The following is a 20,318-nucleotide window of genomic DNA, read 5'->3' on the forward strand; positions in this document are numbered from 1 at the left end:
ATTTGGACAATCATATTCAAATGGCCTTTGAAAACAAGCCATGAGAGTACAAGCTATCTTTGCTTCATAGGAAAAATCTTTTTCACCTGGAGTTCCCCTTAGAGGTTGCCATTTGCATGGAAATTTCCATGTGATTTTTAAAGCTAGTCTCATTCACGGAGCAAACTGCCACAACATAACAACAGCACAAATGATCATCTCAGGACAGTGATGACATCCAACTTTTTTTTACTACAGGTTTTGTGCTTGTGTCTTGGTGGGTATGGTGTGGATTGGTGGGTGTGGCAGGGGAAGGATACTGCAAAATCCTCATTCCACCAACACAGAACCATCTATCTGCTCGAAGCATATGGGAGTGGTTAACTTCCTTTGTCCCAGGCCCAATTGATCAGCCATATCGGAACTCATAAAACACCTATTGCATCCGGAGTCCACCAATGCCTGACACTCCTGCACTTTTGTGGCTGTCCTAATCTGAACAAGGAAGGGATCTACAAGATCACTTACCTTGGAGTCTTCCACTGCCTCGTCATTGTTAGTACTGGACTCCTCCACCTCCACAGGCATGTCATCAGCAACAGCGGAGGGGTCCACCTGTTGTGACACTAAACAATAGAAAAAAGTTTAATTAAAAGGCGCCTTTGAAGCCTGAAAAAAAACAACTGCATTTAACTTTCTAGATTGGATTGCTTTAAAATGTGTTGTCTTTTTTTTTTTTGGGGGGGGGGGGAGTTACCAAGAAAACTTAGGCTTCTTTAATGAATAAAATTGAAATGCTGTGTTCAGATGCGGTCTGAAATATTTCTTACTCAGCATTTTTAAAATGTGTGCAGCACTTTATCTCCAGATTTTATAGCCAACATCTGGAGGATACTAGATTTAGAATTGCTGTTCTAAACTTGCTTGGATTAGCAATGCAGTATTTATTGCCATCTTGTCATTTCCCATCACCTGCTTTGGTGAATACGTCTTTTTCGATGATGAAAATAACGGAAATATTAACCATGTTTTTCTTTTTCCATCCTTTTTCCAATACTCATTTTTTTTTAAAAAGGAAAATAAAGGATGGTTTAGGAGGCAGAAAAAACAAAGAAAAATATAATGCTGCAGATAAAATTCAGCAACAGATAGTATGATAAGATAACCTTTACACTATAGTATTTTATTGTAATTTTTTTCTGTGAACACACTCATGAAAATTTTTGATGTCTGCTCTTAAAAGTATACATACCAGGCATTGGTTTTACTTACCTTCCCCTTAAGTTCACATCGCGACAGAAGTGCATGTTTTGTGTGAAAATAAGACCTTGTGTTATACTGTATATTTTTTGAACCCTGAAATAAGCCTTATTACCATGCACTCAAAAGCTCAATTGGGTATATTATCAGGGGATATCTTATTTTGGAGAAAGCAGGGTCCAAAACATTTTGGAGTGAGCGGCATATGTGTGTGTGCGCGCAAATAAGTAAATAAGCAAGCAAACAAACAAACAAACAAAAAATAAATAAATGAGATTACTAGTTTTAAATTGTAATTAGATTGGTGGGCATTGGATTTGGTATTATGTACTGTGCTGTTTTTTTTTATTATTGTTGTGAGCCGCCCCGAGTTTGCGGAGAGGGGCGGCATATAAATCCAATAAATCTAATCTAATCTAATCTAAATAAATAAATAAATAATAAAATATATCTTGTATATACATTTACATGCATACACATATGTATTCTGGATCTTCATACTACTATAGCATTTTAGCAGAGAGCCTTTAGGCACCAGGCTAGAAGTCAGGAGACTGAGGTCTAGTCCTGCCTTTAGGCATCAGAGCTAGCTGGGTAACTTTGGGGAGTCAACAGGAGGTTGGGAGTTCTAGTCTCACCTTAGGCATGATAGACAAATGAGTGACTTTGGACTAGTCACTCTTTCTCAGTCCAACTCACTTCACAAGGTTATTGTTGTTGGGAAAACGAGAGGAGGAAGGAGTGTTGGCCATTTTTGCTTCCTTAAGGTTATTTGTAAAAATAAGAAGAAGCCGGGAAATGAATTAATAAATGAATGAATGAATGAGTGCATGCATGCATGCATGAATGAGTGCATGAATGAATGAATGAATGAATAAATGAGTGAGTGAGTGAGTGAGTGAGTGAGTGAGTGAGTGAGTGAGTGAATGAATGAATGAATGAATCCCTGTTTGTAGTGCATTTGAAGTGTTCAAAACTAAGATGCTTTGGGTAGCTTTACTAATTTTTGTGTGCATGAAATATGTATGACCGATTTCCTTTAATTAATAGAAGAGAGCAGTAGAACACAGCTGCTAAATCTAAAAGCAGAAGGCAAACAGCAGAAGCAGACCACAGCTCTACATTTCTCTGAACCCCAGAATACACTCACCAAGAGTGCTAAATAATGATACTAAAATTATTGACCTAATGCTTTCTGCCCTGGAGAAAACATTTACCAGCTGTTTTCTTTTGATAGGCCTTTAATAATTAACTCATTAATATTGCAAAAAAAAAAGGAGGAGGAGGAGGAGGAGGAGAAGAAGAAGTATCTCTATTGGAGATTAAAATTTTAGGAGACAGCTCTCCAAAAATAGTAATGCAATCTATTTAATTGGCAATAGACTTTAACTTTACTCATGACTATTTCAGACTGTTGGGCCTTGAATTTGTAATCCCCAGCCAATTAACTATCAGTGCGATTATTCGCATATTCAATTCACATATCATTGCTCTGCAATTTTCAATTATGTTAAAATGCAATGAAAATCCCACTGGAATGAAAGTGTGGGAAAATGTATTGGCTTTTATTAACTCTTACACATTTCTCAATGGTGTCAGCAAAATGGATTTTGGATTCCTTGGGATGATCCTATCCTCATTCTGGTTTCAGATCAACCAAACTTAATAGGCAACACAACTACTTCAAAAAAGTAGGTAAAGGAGGATCCTCAACTATTTGAGTCCATCCATTATTGTGTTTAATGGTTGATGTGTCCAAAACCTGCTTTCATAAAGCAGAGCCTGAGGAGAAGAGCCTTCTCTGTGGCGGCCCCGGCCCTCTGGAACCAACTCCCCCCAGAGATTAGAATTGCCCCTACCCTCCTTGCCTTTCGTAAGCTACTCAAAACCCACCTCTGCCGCCAGGCATGGGGGAATTAAGACCTCTTCTCCCCCTAGGCTGATACAACTGTATGTATGGTATGTTTGTACGTATGTTGGTTTTATACATTAGGGGGTTTTAAGTTAGTTTTTAGTATTGGATTTTTACTGTATATTGTTTATGACTGTTGTTAGCCGCCCCGAGTTTTCGGAGAGGGGCGGCATATAAATCCAATAAATGAAATGAAATGAAATGAAATGTTCTTTGAGCTTGGTTGTTTTCTTGCTGATGTTTCATTATTCAAACTAGGTAACATCATCAGTGCCAGCAGTACTGATGATGTTAGACAGTTTGAATAATGAAATGTCTACAAGTTCAGAGAGCACCAAGGAGCCTCATTTCAACCCTGAGCTACAAATATCCTCTGTTATTGAAAGCAGTGTGTTTCAAGTGCATCAATCAACCAATAGCTAGGAACAATTCCCAGGCCAATATTTTCCCAAGTGCATCTTCTATCAGGTTTCAGGATCAGAGGGGAAAAAGGAAGGAGCAGCAACCACAAGCCTGCAAAGTGTCAGGAGTGTAGTGCAAGGTATCTGCAGCCACCTTCCCTCTCACCCTTCTGATCCAAATCATGGCACCGACTGTTGTGTCCTAAACCTGGCTCACTGAAAGCAACCCAATCACTTCATAGACAAAACATAAATTGATCAGCATGCATATGTTGACCAGTGTACAATGGGATCCCAAGAAAGCATTAGCAATTTGCTGATCAATCCTGAGCAAAAGCAGCTGATATACCTCTGGTCTACTACGTTTCCAAAATGTGGCAAAGAAAAAGGAAGAGTCAGTGTAAATTGCAGCCTGACATTGGAACGCTGTTGATAAAGTCATTGGGGCGACTTTCTTACAGTTGTATCTCTCTCTACTAGGTCAACCTGCAAGCTATGCTATCTCTGGGATACGGTCAGTGAATATTAACAATGTGGGTTCCTGGTGCTTGACTGATTCTTGCCCTTGTCACCGCTCAGTTCCACTTGCTGTGAATGTTTCCTTATGAAGGCACTTAGGATGGGGGTGTGGATCTGAAAGGTTTGATACTGAATGCAGAACACGTGTGGGGGTGGGTGAGCATTTCTTAAAACCAACTTGGCTGCATATCTTTGAGTTCCAAGAGTCACCCCCATGCTGTGTTAACTTAATCCATTCCCACTGCAAAGTTGGATGGGCTCCCTTCATACCTTGGTGTATCTGAGTGCTTGAAAAAAAAAGTCTGCTTCTCCTTTGAGAAACAGATCAATGGAAGACAACAGAACAGTATCGCTCAACTTTGGGCTATTTATGATGGATAGACTAGAGCAATGTTTCCCAACCTTGGCAACTTGAAGATATCTGGACTTCAACTCCCAGAATCCCCCAGCCAGCATTTATCTTCAAGTTGCCAAGGTTGGGAAACACTGGACTAGAGCTCCCAGAATTCTCCTGCCAGCAAAGCATCTTAAAAGAGACCAAAGTTGGGAAACAATGCAATAGAAAACAAATTACCAGTTGTAATGGCTTCCTGTTTATATCCGTTACGCACTCCATGAAAAAGGTGTGGCCAACCATGGAAGAAATAAATGTTGCTGTAAATGGAAGATGGAGGCTGCCTTGAAGAGGCGGATTCATTATCTCTGTGGCACTTTTTCCATGCCTCCATCCCTCAAAGGGATGAGATGACAGGTAGTTTTAAGGCTGTTATATTATTATTCTGTACTCACCACCCACTTCAAATATATTTAGTTAGTACAATTTTGAAAGCAACAAAAGTTTTCAATTTCAAGTCTTTACTAAACTGAAACTGAGAACTCCCTGAAGTATTGCTATGTTACTCCTTTCCTGGACTCTGGTGCCTATTGGTGAATTCAGAGGAAGAAAGTTGCATTGTTTCATGGATGCTCCAACTGAAAATGTAGATTCAATATAGAACATTCCAATAACTGGTTATAAATGCATTCCATCATGTATCCAACTTCCTTAGCCCGGTCATTTCCTGATTAGATTGCATGGCAGCTTGTCAGAAAGCCAGGCACTCTTGGCCAACCGGCAAACATACTGACAACTTCAAATTGACAATAAAGGATCTGCTTGTGCCATATGCATAGCAAAGGATTTGTTTCAATTTAGCCTGAGGGGTGTTCAGCACTGCCTTATTGCCATGCATTAATCTCAATTTGATATCAGTTTAATATCCAGCTGATGTCCACTTTCTGTGTTGCAGTGCTAAGAATAGATGCTGCTTCTTTTAGGTCCTCCCAAATTGAGCAGGAATCATATTTTACTACCTGAAGATTAATCTAACAAAGCAGCCATGAGCAGGGTACTTTTATTTCTTCTGAAATTCATGAAAAGATATAAAGAGAAAATATATCTTTTTAAAAAAAGCGACAACAACAAAGTTCTGTGTAATTTATTTAGAATGGACGGCTTAAGATCCAACCATGTAATAAGCTGAATTCCATAGCAAAGGGTATAGTATCTATTCTTTTCATTACAAATAGAAAGGAACTAACTGAACAGGTCCATTTGATTTAGATGCATTAAGAATTTTTGTACCACTACAAGGGGTGAAATCCAGCTGGTTCTGGAGAACCGGTAGCAGAAATTTTGAGTAGTTTGGAGAACCGGCTAATACCACCTCTAGCTGACCCCAGAGGGTTGGAATGGGGATTTTGCAATATCCTTCCCCCAGGTGTAGGATGAGAATGGGAATTTTGCAACATCTTTTCTCTGCTACGCTCACCAAGCCACATGCACCAAGCCCCGCCCACAGAACCAATAGTAAAAAAAAAATAGATTTCACCATTGACCACTACTGATATTTGACATGGGGTTAAATATATTCAAAAGTTTAAAATTCTAGAGATTTTCAATCCTGGCAACCGTTGGTAGAAGATTCCTAATTTATGCATGTGTTTGCCCATGATGTGAAACCCAACGTGATTTACAATAGAGGCTTTCCTGGGAAACTTAAGAAAATAAAGTTCAATATGGACCTGATTAAAAGAATCATATGTGTTGCAAAATTCTGATTAAGAATTTAGTGGCCTGTGATATTTTGGACTCATTAAAAAAACCAACCTTGTTCTGCAAATGTTATATATTAGACTATTCCCAGAGGGATTTGAAGATTTCTTAGCAAATACCATAAGGAATAGTTAATAGGCCTAGCCTTGCAAAGTCCACTTTCCCCTGGCAGTTAAATTATACCTTGCATTTCAAAAAAAAAAAAAAGGTTATCTGGTCCATAGTTTGAGATTCCAGTTATCAGAAAACAATTGTTATGAATTTGTTCTCCCAAACAATAAAAGCCTTGAGTTTTGAAGAATTATTTTCTATCTTGGAAACACATTCAGTATTTATTTGTTTGTTTGTTTGTTTGTTTGTTTGTTTGTAAAATTTATATGGCACCCAAATCCAATTGGACTCCGGGCAGCTTGTGTTATGTTATACCAGATAGAGAATACCAGTTTGATGGACAAATTGACTATATACATTTTCCTGGAACAAACATGAATGGATTGAATTAATGACTAGATTGCCTAAATTAAATTCTTATATACAGCATTTTTTTAACCCTCAGTAATCTTTAGAAGATGAAATCTCATAAATTAACACATAATTTTTGCAAAGATTTCATTTTCTAGTATTTTATGTGCCATGTTTTGTGGAGTTTATGCTTTTAATTTTATATCTTTTAATTAAAAAATATGACAAAACTAAATTTTACAATTTTACAACAGAATCTTATGCATGATACTAATCTGGAACCAATCTTTTCCTTATATATTTCTATTGGTTCTAATAGATAATTTTTAGCAATGCAAATTACTTTTGCAGAGAGTTGGATTTAAAATGGGCTTATTTGTGAGAGGAGTGCACTACATTTCAATTGTTTCTCCCAATTGTTTGCACTATTTGTCAGATCTTTAAAGTAAACCTTTAAAGTAATGTGCTGTTTGAACATGTTGAACCATGTTTTAATCAACTTGTGAAAGGGACTTGTTACTTTTCTGTAGCTGAGGGGGAGAAACCTATGTTATTCATAGTTGTATGTAAGATAAATGGGGAATGGGAATGGATTATGATCATAGCTTTAATATGGCACAAATTTTGATTCTTTCACCGAAAAGCAGTCCTTTATTTGTTCTACTTTGTGTTCTCTATCTTGCTACTTGCTGGTTGCTAAGCAACTGCAAGACCATAAATACTGTTTGCATAAAGCACCAAGTTTATTTTATACGCTTCAAAAAAAGAAAGAAAGAAAGAAACCCACCAACAACCAGTAATTGGCAACCTTATGAACAGTAGCTCTGTGTTCAGATGGACTTCATCCTAATTGTAGAGGATGCTATGTCATCCTGACTTGCATTCAGAAAATAAGGACATTCTGTCATACTTGAAGCTCAGTATTTAGCCAAGCAAGGATTTCTGCCCCCAAATGATCCAAATTAAATCTCAACAAAAGTACTTTATCAGTCATTGTATCTCCTTTCCATTTATTCTGCAATGCCTTATCTGGGACAGGACTGGAGTACTATATAAGTGTTGCTTTATGGGAAATGGGCAAGCTCCCCTGCACACAATACTGTATATTCATTCTGTTTGTCTCTCTCTCCCTCTGTATGTGTGTGTGTGTGTGTTTTCTTCTCAGCATTTGATAAGGAAGTAGTACTAGGCATTGTTGAAAGAGGACATTCAAAATAGAAACATAGAAACATAGAAGACTGACGGCAGAAAAAAACCTCATGGTCCATCTAGTCTGCCCTAATACTATTTCCTGTATTTCATCTTACAATGGATATATGTTTATCCCAGGCATGTTTAAATTCAGTTACTGTGGATTTACCAACCACGTCTGCTGGAAGTTTGTTCCAAGGATCTACTACTCTTTCAGTGAAATAATATTTTCTCACGTTGCTTTTGATCTTTCCCCCAACTAACCTCAGATTGTGCCCCCTTGTTCTTGTGTTCACTTTCCTATTAAAAACACTTCCCTCCTGAACCTTATTTAACCCATTAACATATTTAAATGTTTTGATCATGTCCCCCCTTTTCCTTCTGTCCTCCAGACTATACAGATTGAGTTCATTAAATCTTTCCTGATACGTTTTATGCTTAAGACCTTCCACTATTCTTGTAGCCCGTCTTTGGACCCGTTCAATTTTGTCAATATCTTTTTGTAGGTGAGGTCTCCAGAACTGAACACAGTATTCCAAATGTGGTCTCCCAATATGACATGTATTCAGCTATATAGAGTCTAATTATATTTATGATATCCATAAAATATACTGCTCAAAAAAATAAAGGGAATACTCACATAACACATCCTAGATCTGAATGAATGAAATATTCTCATTGAATATTTCATTTGCACAACAGCATGTGAAATTGGCTGTCAATCAGTGTTGCTTCCCAAGTGGACAGTGTGATTTCACAGGTTATATTCTGTTTTTTAAGTGTTCCCTTTATTTTTTCCAGCAGTGTAGAATAAGGTAATAGTAAAGATTTCTCTGTCCAGTTATGGACATTGAGATTCTAGGGGACAGTGCCATCACTCTATGAAAGCATTTCTGTCAGGGTGGGTTCTAACTTACCTTGCTGCTGGTTCGCTTCCTCTCGCACCACGTGGGGTGCCTCATGGGCATATGTGCAGTGCCAAAAAATCCCCTCCCCCAAAAAAGCCAAAAACAAGATGGTGACCACATGCACAATGCCAGAAACTTGGCTTCTGTGCATCCTCAGAAGATTTAAAAAAAGAAAACAATCCCAAAATTTAAAATAATAATAATAATAATAAAAAGATGGCAGGATCCAATACACCGACCGAATTGGTTCTGTGACATCATCGTAACATCACCGGTGGGTCGCTACCAGTTTGGGCAAACCAGTCCAAACCAGGAGGAACCTACCTCTAATTTCTGTGGCCATGTGGCCAGCATGGCTATATGCCAAAGGTGTACAGAACACTTTTACTTTTCCACTGAAGTGGTTCCTATTTATCTGTTCTTATTTGCATGTTTTCGAACTGCTAGGTGGGCAGGAGCTGAGACAAGGAACAGGGGCTCACCCTGGTGTGCGGCGCTTGGGTCTTGCACCTGGGCTGCTGACTTTCCAGTTGCTAAGCTCAGCATCTTTAATCTCTTAACCATCACATCCCCAGTAATAGAATATAGAAGACTTAATTGCAAGAGCACCCTTAGCCAAATTCAATTACAGTAGTCCCTCGCTATATCGCGCTTCACCTGCCGCGGCTTCACTTCATCGCGGGTTTTGAAGTCAGCTTCATTTGAATGATTTTACCACTCAAACAAGCGCTAGAATCCCCCAGCGGGACTCCCAAATGATGAGCGGGGCGGGGGCTGAGCTCCGGCGGAGGCCCGTCCCCTCGTTCAATCCCCCTCGCCAGTGCCGAAAGGAGAAGAAAGAAAGGAACGTGACGCGGCGGGGATTTCCAGACTGGGCTCGAGGGCGGAAGAGGAAGTGCTCGAGGGCGGAAGAGAGAGAGAGAAAAAAAGAAACAGCCGGGGCAGCTCACCAGGGACTTTACAGCTGGGGCAAGGCAAAAAACACAACATTTGGCCGAACTGCTGCAAAGAACAGAGTAAGTAGTAGTGGGGGGAAAGGTTAGCCGGCCGTTGCTCGCCTCCAGGCATCCGGAGCTGGTGGGAAGGAGGATAAATTCCCCATCGCGGATTTCACCTATCGCGGCAAGGTCTGGAACGTAACTCCCGCGATAGGTGAGGGATTACTGTATTCTAACACTTTAAAAAGGAACATTTTTAGTAAAGACAAATAAAAGCAGAAAACTTTTTAGTAAAGACAAATCAAACCAGTATTCTATTTCTCCCTCCCCACAACCATTTCAATGATTTTTTACAATCACAGCATGCTAATTCAAGTACCAGTAAGGGCACTTAGACTGCAGAGAATTTGGATGCTTCCAAGCTTCCTGTTGCTAGCAGAGAGGGAGTCAATTAGTTAGAGCAAGGGTCCCCACCCTGGGTTGCAGCCCACTACCAGGCCATGGCCTATTTGGAACCGGGCTGTGTGAGTGGCGGGCTGGTACATACGCAGTTCAACCTGCATGAGTGGGAGCCTGTTTGCATGCACACATGCACGCAGCTCCATATGCGCAAGACAATTTGCATGTGCATGCATGTTTGTTGGTGTATTGGACACAGAAATTGAGCTGTGCACACATGTGTGAGTCCATGTTTCGGCTGGCCAGGAAGGACGTCTCCGTGACGTCAAAGCTCCGCCCATGGAATTCCCTACTGGGATTCCCCACCTCCATTTGAGCCTTCTGACCGGCCGAGAGCTCCGTGGCTCTTTTGCAAAGCTGGCAGCCAGGCGGCGGGGCTTCTCAGCATCCTCCCGAACCTGAATGCTGAACCCGAACTTTTGCCAAACTTCCAGGTTCGGCATTCAGGAGAACACCGAGAAGCCCCCCGGCTTCTCGGCGGCCTCCCAAATGCCAAACCCGGAAGTTTGGCAAAAGTTCGGGTTTGGCGTTTGGGTTCGGGAGGGCGCCGAGAAGCCCCCCGGCTGTTTCAAAAGGCAACAGCCGGGTGGCAGGGCTTCTCGGTGGCCACCCGAACTCGAACTTTTGCCCAACTTCTGGGTTCGGCGTTCGGGAGGCAGGTTCGTAAGGTGGAAAAAGTTCATAAGAAGAGGCAAAAAATTTCTGAACCCCGGGTTCGTATCTCGGAATGTTCATATGGCGAGGGGTCCGTATCACGAGGTACTACTGTACTACTATATGAATGTCTGTATTTGTAACTATTGCTGTTCTGATTCCTGGAGAATCTTAATCTGAGTAGATCGTGACCTGGGAGAAATTTACAAAATAAACCTTTGCAGACAGAAGTTTGGAAGAGATTGTAATGTTTCTTTAGTCATTTAAGCATTTTTATAGACAACCATCTCACAAAATAGTGGTTTGAGATGACATTCCTATAGTCTGACGCTCAACTCTTGTTTATATCAGTTTAGGTAAAGGAACTAAGAAGATAAAATTTAACAAGAACGATGTTGATTTTTACTGTTGTTTTTAATAATGGCACCAAATCAAAGCTTTCCAAATATTTAATATTTCATTTTAAAACATCCATTTACTAGGGTATTTATACATAACAGTTTATGTGAGTTTGTATTTACTGTTCTTTAGAATTTACTGTGCTGGAAAGAAAATACCTGTGCGAATAAAATTTCATAGATATAATGCAATCATCAAACTGTATGGTTGATGTCTGAAAATAGATAAGTTTATTAAAATAGAAAACTGCAATCCCATGTTCCAACATTAAAGATTGTTTCATCTTAATATACAGAGTACAGATGTTAATATTAGCAATAAAATTTCTCTTTTGTTATTTAATGTCATTTGTTCTGTAGGCTGACAAGATATGGAACAATATTAGTTTATTACATTTTTATAGATTCACCTTTTGGGACCAAGCTTTGTACAGAGTTGAAAGTCAGTGTAGTACATTGATACCTCTACTTAAGAACTTAAGTCATTCCGTGACCAGGTTCTTAAGTAGAAACATTCTTAAATAGAAGCAACTTTTCCAATAGGAATCAATGTAAAAACAAATAATGTGTGCAAACCCATTAGGAAAGAAATAAAACCTCGAAATTTGGATGGGAGGAGGAGGAAGAAGAGGAGGAGGACAATGGCTGATGAAGGAAGAGGTGAGGTGAGGGGAATCAAAAAAATTCAAAACTTTAAGGCTTTTAAAAAAAGAGGGACTCTGAGGCAGCACCCAGAGAAAGGAAAACGCTCCGTTCACTCTGGGCTGCCCAGAGCGAAGGGAATGCTTCTTTTCTCTGGGCACTGGTAGAGGTTTATTCCCTCTCCAAGTGCCCAGAGAAAGGAAAATGCTTCGTTCGCTCTAGACTGCCAAAGCCTCCTTAAGCGCTACCAAAAGGCTCCTCTGGCAGCCCAGAAAAGCCTGGGATGGCCAGAATTAAAGGGGGGATGGTAGGAAACTGGCCAAGCCTTCGTGCCACTCTCAAATTTCCTGGGAATTTTTCTGGGCTTAGGTTCTTAAGTAGAAAATGGTTCTTAAGTAGAGGCAAAAAAATCTTGAACACCCGGTTCTTATCTACAAACGTTCTTAAGTAGAGGCATTCTTAAGTAGAGGTACCACTGTATCTTGCTTAAAATACAGGTGATCCTCAACTTACAATTGTAATGGAGTCTGGAATCATGATGGTCATAAATTGAGGCACTTATAAGATCAATATGAATTTATGAATTTTTTGCAGGGGTAATTAAGCAAGTGCTGCTGTTGTAAAGCTAATGTGGTGGTCATTATGCAAATATACAGGTTATGAAAAAAATACATTTATTCTGATTTGTGGGGTTTTTTGCTAGAAATAGTTAGAAAATCATAAGTTACATTCATGTCACTGCAGAATGCTGCAACTGGTCATAAAGATGAGCTGGTTCCACATCTATCTAAAATGCAGTCATGTGGCTGCGTGTGTGCCACTATTGAAATTCAGCAACCGAGTCATAGACAGCTTTTCAGGGATTTGTTGTAACTTCAAATGACTGTTAAGTGATTGGTCATTATGCAAGGACCATCTTTTACTAGATTTGCACATGTGGTTGTTAAGTGAATCACACAGTCATTAAGTGAATCTACCTTCCCATATTGATTCCTTGTTGGAAGCCACCTGGGAAGGTCACAAATGGTGATCACGTGACCCAAGTTGGCTGCAACTATCATAAACATATGTAGCTTGTCAAGCACCTAAATTTTGATCATGGCTATGGGGATGCCCTGATGGTCATAATTATTAAGAACTGCCCACTTCCTTCAGTGCAATTGTAAGTCTGCAAGCTTCTTAAATGAATGGTTGTAAGTCAAGGGCTAGCTGTAGATCGATATCAAATGCTGAAATCCAGCTGCCTAATATCATGACCAAGCACTCCTTGGTGAAGCGATGCATGCTCTCTCTGAAGAGGAGAAGAAAAATATTCCCTTTAAATTTCCTTTGCTATGGACTAGGAATGAATCAAAAGCAATGGCCTGAACACATGGCAGGAAAAAGCAGTTTGCAGGGACTGTTAATGCCAGAATAAAGTAAATAAATAAAGTAAAAAGTCCATCAAGTGTTTTTACAGTCCTATAATTTTAAAAGAAACCTCTCACATGATAGAATAGAACAGAACAGAACAGAATAGAATTTTTATTGGCCAATTGTGATTGGATACACAAGGAATTTGTCTAGGTACATATGCTCTCAGCGTATATAAAATAAAAGATAAATTTGTCAAGAATCACAAGATACAATACTTAATGATAGTCCAGGTACAAATATGCAATGAAATCATATTAGGAACCAGTCAATATAAATTGTAAGGTTACAAGCAGTGAAGGGCTGCCATATTTTTTACTACATACTCGCAGGATGCCCTGCATTTTCTTCCAATATCTTTCAGTGCAAATTGGGTGCTCTGGGGTGGAGCTCCATTTTTGCTACCCCACTGCATTCCCACCCATCCGGGCAGCAGCCCACCCCTGGTTACAAGCAATAAAGTTATAGTCATACAGTCATTTGTGGGAGGAGATGGGTGATGGGAAAGATGAGAGGATTAATGGTAGTGCAGACTTAGTAATTAGTTTGACTATTGAGACTCATGGCATTCTTGTGTCTAGTTGTTCTGGTGCTCTATAGCATCATTTTGAGGGTAGGAGTTGAAGCTGATTGTGTCCAGGATGTGAGGTCTCTATAAATATTTTCACAGCCCTCTTTTTGGCTCTTGCAGTATACAGGTCTTCAATGGAAGGCAGAAGATTGGCAGCAATTGTTTTTTCTGCAGTTCTCCTCTGAAGTCTGTCCATTTTGTTGGGTTGCAGAACCAAACCAGACAGTTATAGGGGTGCAGATGACAGACTCAACAATTCCTCTTTAGAACTGTATTAGTAGCTCCTTTGGCCGTTTGAGCTTTTTGAGTTGGCGCAGAAAGAACATTCTTTGTTGTGCTTTTTGATAACGTTTTTGATGTTAGGTGTCCATTTTAGATCTTGCAATATGGTCGAACCTAGAAATTTGATACTGTGTTGTCTAGTATGTAACAGGTTTTGAGTGTGTTCAGTTCCAGATTGTTTTGGTCGCACCACAAATATTTGCTGGGAACTAGTCTTATAGTTTTTTCATAGATATCTATGTGCAGAGAGTTTACACCCACCGATATAATCAGCAACATTTTTTCTACTTTCTTCTACAGGGTTACATAGCATCACACAAGGTCTAGAAAAAAATGTTGGGCCATTTTAATCCATGCAATTAAAAGGAGCTTAAGTTTTAATTCTCCCTTCATATCTTATTCTATTATAAGGTTCTGTCCAGTTGTATGAACAAGTCAGACATCTGAACCATATCATACCGTACAAAATTCATTTACTAGGTCAATGACAAAAGGACACAAATATGTTTAACATCTTAAATAGAAGGTTAGGGATGGGTAAGATTATTCTTTTAAGAATGAAAGGCATAAAAAGTCTGCTTTTTCAAGAAAATTCTTTCTATTAAAAATGTTCTATAAAAGCACACATACCCTTGTTTTCATTATCCATGGATTTCTCCTACCAGCCAAAAGTCACAAGATTTTCTGTCTATTTACACATGTTTGAATAACATGTTGATAATAATCTTTTCAAGAACATGTTAAATGTTTTTATAAAAAAAACCATGTATTTGTTTGTTTTTATCCTGCCTTATCTTTTTATAAATAACTCAAAGATGTTGAAAATCCCTAATACTTTTTTCTTCTCTTGTTTTCCCAACAACGACAACCCTGCGAGGTAGTTTGACCATGTGAGAGAAAATGACTGGCCCAACATCACCTAGCTGGCTTTCATGCAGAAATCCAAACTAGAACTCACAAATCTACTGGTTACTAGCTGGTACCTTGAACGCTAGACTAAACTGGCTGTCTTTTTTTTTTCAATCTTACAATGGGTCTACCAAGCAAATTTGATGATTAACTTTTTTTTCCCCCCCATGAATTAATCATTTTATATTGATCAGGATGGCATAAGCATACTGTAAATTATTTATTACCCATACCTCTCAGACACATGCACACATTTTCAAATTCTTAATTGCTAAGAACACTTTTCTCTGTGTACAGAAAGAAAGGAATGTATTTTGTTAACCAGGTAACTATGGATTTCCCTAATTAGGCCATTGCTTTATCTCATCATCATATTAGAGCAATTAGGCATCGGGAGGGGTGTGACAACAATTGGCACTTTAAAAAAAATCATCTCGGGTTTTTGTACACATTTAAAAAGGAAATACTAGTACTTCTATATTTTTGGAACTCTTGTTCTTTCAAGACAAATATCTTGTGTGTCCAATCACAATTGGCCAATATTCTGTTCTCAGTGAAAGGGTTTCTTTAGTTACAAGGAAGTTAGTCTAAATTTTAGAGTCTAATCTTTAGCATAAATTGACTTACATTGGAACATGCAATTTTTTAAAAAACCCAGAAATGTATTCTAAACAGAACATTTTAAGCCAAAAAGCAACAACTATTTAAGATAGGACAGAAAGCAACTCAATGATGAGCTAGGGTAGATAAGATATTTAAAAAACCAAAATCCCCAGAGAATAAAGTAGTATCTAACCCTCAAGAGATCTGATTTAAAATGAAGCGTGTGGGAGTGTTTTTCCACATTTACAGGTTGAAAACACCTCAGAGCCTTGTTTCAGACTTCCACAGTTCCCAGAGGCTGGAACAAAAGTACTGTTTTCTTTCTCTAGAAAATTCTTCTGCAGCTTTGCAAGTTGCAGATGACACCCTTAGGCATATCAGCCATTTCTTCCAGATATTTCTCTAAAGCTAGATTACATTATGGGTGAGGAAAACCTAATTCTTCTCTTCTGCCTTTTGTTTACTACATCTTCATCCTACCTCCTGGCAAAGGTTTTCACAGCTGAAAACTGAGCTTGGGAGCATGTTTTCACTGGTAAAGCACTTGGGCCACAGGCACCCTTGACACGAGTGACATCAAGCTGGACATGCTCATCCTGGCCTCTCAAAGTCAAATTCAACCCTGGTGTGGTCCTCAATGAAATTCAGTTTGAAATCCTGTTCTAGTATATCTGCATTTTAGAAACAGATCCAGGAAACTAGACTAATCAGCCTAACATAGATGTCTGGGAAAATACTGAAAAAAATAATTAAAAAGCAGATTTCCCAACATATAGAAACAAACAAGTAATAACAAACAAATCAAGTAAAAACCAACGAATAGCCAACATGGATTTGCTAAGAACAAGTCATGCCAAACCAACTTCATTTCATTCTTCAATACTGTGACCAAATTAGTAGACCAGCGAAATGCAGTGGGCATAATATACCTGGACTTCAGCAAAGCATTTGACAAAGTAGACCAAAGTAGAAAATAGTGGGATAGACAGCTACACAACCCGATGGATTAACAACTGGCTAACCAACTGTACCTAAGGCTCTATTCCAGGTGAAGAGAAGTAAGCAGTGGGGTACCACAAGGTTCCATCCTAGGCCCAGTACTCTTTAATGTCTTCATAAATGACCTAGATGAGGGAATAGTAGGAGAACTAACCAAGTTTGCAGATGACACCAAGCTGGCGGGAGTAGCAAACACCTTAGAGTACAGACTCGGAAGACAGAGGGACCTTGACAGATTCAAACACTGGGGCCAAATCAATAGAATAAAATTCAACGTGGGGAAAAGTAAAATCCTACACCTAGGAGAATAAAAATATATACATACAAACTGGGTGAAACCACACTCAATAGCAGTGACTGCAAGATAAATCTTGGAGTCTTGGTAGACAGCAACTAAATATGAGCCAGCAGTGTGCAGCAGCACACAAAAAAGCCAACACAGTCCTGTTTGCATAAATAGAGAGATATAATCAAGAACCAGAGAGGTACTAGTACCACTCTATAAAGCCTTGGTCAGACCAAACCAGAGTACTGCATCCAGTTTTGGTCACCATGCTACAAAACGGACATCAAAATTCTAGAGAAAGTGCAGAAGAGAGCATACAGGATCATAAATGGTCTGTAAAATAAAACATATGAAAATTGGTTGCAGGAGCTGGGTGTGGCCAGTCTGGTGAAGAGGAGGACCAGAGGTGACATGATAGCAGTGTTCCAATACTTGAGGGGATGCCATAGTGAGAAGGGGTCAGGCTTTTTTCTAAGATACCAGAAAGCCAAACAAGGAATAATGGATGGAAGCTGACCAAGAAGAGATTCAGCCTGGAAGTGAGGAAAAACTTTCTAACAGTGAGAGCGATTAACCAGTGGAACAGCTTGTCGGCGGAGGTTGTGAGAGCCCCAACACTTGCGTCCTTCAAGGGGAGATTGGACTGCCATCTATCTCAAATGGTGTTTGAACTCCTGCTTCAGCGGGGGTTGGACTGGATGACCTGAAACATTCCAACTCAAATGAATGAATGAATGAATGAATGACTGAATGACTGACTGAATGAATACATACATACATACATACATACATACATACATACATACATACATACATACATACCGGTACATACATCTAATCAACAAGATCCTTGGTAACAAGAACATCCCGCCTGCCTTCAATAGAAATTACATGCAGGCAGTCAAATAAGTCACATAAATCAACTCTGTGATGAGACTTGCAAGTATAACAGTTCTCATCAATTCAGTCATCATGAGAACATTGTTTTTTTTTTTTTTTTTAAATAACCAAGATAAATCTGACTGCCTAGATTATTATTTTTTGGCTAATTTGCAATAAGAAGGAAACATTCATAAAAAGCAACTAATGACAGTTACCTATCCCCGCTCCCAATTCAAGCTATATTTAATATGTTATAAATACATCTTTAGGAACTACTTAATTATAAAAGGGTTCACATTTAGAGAAAGAAATGTGACAATGTCTGCATTGTAATGGTTTGGTTTGAAGAATTGGCAGATATGCTTGGAAATCCTTCTCTTTTAACAGGCCTACTGAATTCCCACAGCTTTAATATCTACTCATTAGAGTTGCAGATTTAAACTCAATAGAAAATGGTAATTTATTAGGCCATAGTTTTAACCTGAAAATCCTTTCTTTAATTAAATCTTTTATGTTAGGATTTGGAAATTCCCACAAGCATTTGACAGCATTTCAAGTTAATATTTAAAGTCAGAAATCTATTCATAGGTATTTGGGACATAATAAAAAACTTGCCTGAAATAATCTTTGTTGTAGGCCTAACAGCAAGCATTAGGAATATATTTATGCCAAAGCTGCACGCGAGTCCAAGCATTTTTTTGTGCACAAAATGCCTCCCCCAACCTTTTCTCTTTGCAGACATTTTATTCATTGCGAAACAGATTGATTTTATGCCTCAATGTAATTCTGAGCTTTGGCATATCTATATTTGAGGGATTAATGAGCTCAGCAAGACGGGTAGAAAAAACCTGCTTGTCATAAATCAAGGCTACTTGTTGCGGAATTGCCTATTTAATCAGTAGCATGCCCCCCATATGTTTCAGTAGGATATACTAATCAAATTGGGAATAAACATGCTCTGTGTTGAATCTTAGAATTTATGACTAAATGGACCAAAGGAAACTGAAACATTTCCTGTTGGCATAATTTAGGGATTTTTGAGATCTAACTCACGTCATGTGGGGGAAAAACCTTGGGGTATTTCAGAATTGTTTCTTCTTAAAAAATGTTCACACAACCCTCCAATATATTCAGTAGAAGAGAATATCTGTAGGTCGGGGGTGAACTGTGGGGTCCTTAATACTCTCTGAGCTTACATATTTGCTTGCAGATGACCTAGGAAATATCATCAGTGCTTCCAATGGATGTTGAACATTGACACTTCAGTACAGTGATCCCTCGATTTTCGCGATCTCGATCTTCGCGAAACGCTATATCGTGATTTTTCCACCCGATGACGTCACTCTCTTCCTTCCTTTCTCATCTTTCTTTCTCTCTCTCTTTCTCTATCTTGCTTCTTCCTCTCTCACACTCTCTTCCTCCCTCTCTCATCTCTTTCTTTCCTTCTCTCTCTTTCTCTATTTCTCCCCCTCTTGCTGGCGGGCGGTGGGCGGCGGGCGGCGGGCGAGCGGGGGCATCAGCGAGGAGCCGGGGTTTCCCCTTTGGGTGGGCGGCAGGGAAACCCCGATCTTCGTCTGCTCGCTGCTGCTGCGCTGCCGAGCAGATCAGCTGCTGGGCGGCCGCAGCAGCAGCGAGCAGACGAAGATCGGGGTTTCCCCACCGCCCACGCAAAGGGGAAAGCCCGATTCGGCTCCTCGCTGCTGCCGCCAAGCAGATCAGCTGCTGGGCGGCCGCAGCAGCAGCGAGCAGACGAAGATCGGGGTTTCCCCGCCGCTCACGCAAACTCCACCATCTGCGCATGCGCGGCCATGGAAAAAGGGCGCGCATGTGCAGATGGTGTTTTTACTTCCGCAACCCTACATCGCGAAAAATCGATTATCGCGAGGGGTCTTGGAACGGAACCCTCGCGATAATCGAGGGATCACTGTATATCTTTTGGACCTGGGACTCAACAAAACATTGTGTCTAAATAGATATTTGGATATTTTCCCAATTAAGCTAAGCTTAGCCAGTCTGGCAAAGAGAAGGACAAGGGGCGAGGAGGAGGGGTCAGGTTGTCCTCTATGGCAACAGATAGCCAAACAAGGAATAATGGATGGAAGCTGGTCAAGGAGAGATTTGACCTGGTTGCCAGCGGAGGTTGTGAGAGCCCCAACACTTGTGATCTTCAAGGAGAGATTGGACTGACATCTGTCTCAAATGGTGGAAGAACTCCTGCTTGAGCAGACAGCATTGTTCCCTATAATTTTTCCCCCCGGTGTGGGCGGAAAAGTATAGTGTCTGAGCGGCAGTCCCTTCAGGACTGGGCGGCATAGAAGTCCTAGATAGATAGATAGATAGATAGATAGATAGATAGATAGATAGATAGATAGATAGATAGATAGATAGATAGAGATAAATAAATTCCCTTCTTTTTTATTAAAATAAATTAATAATAAAACAAAACCAAAATCTATTACTATTAAACTAAAAAAACCCAGCAAAACTAAAAACACAACTATTAATAAATCCATGCTTTAAAATCTTCATTTCTTAAATATTTATCATAGTATTAT

General features: G+C 39.6%; 1 long non-coding RNA gene across 1 annotated transcript in view; it reads right to left on the minus strand.

The window, feature by feature from the left end:
- Positions 1–20,318, minus strand: part of LOC139160613 (uncharacterized) — a 37,127-nt gene that overhangs the window by 15,240 nt on the left and 1,569 nt on the right. Inside the window, exon 2 of the long non-coding RNA XR_011557976.1 lies at positions 508–605. This is a non-coding gene — a long non-coding RNA (uncharacterized lncRNA). The remainder of the gene's footprint in view (positions 1–507; positions 606–20,318) is intronic.

This window comes from Erythrolamprus reginae, chromosome 1 (genome assembly GCF_031021105.1).
Source record: "Erythrolamprus reginae isolate rEryReg1 chromosome 1, rEryReg1.hap1, whole genome shotgun sequence".
NCBI classification, from domain to species: Eukaryota; Metazoa; Chordata; class Lepidosauria; order Squamata; family Dipsadidae; genus Erythrolamprus; species Erythrolamprus reginae.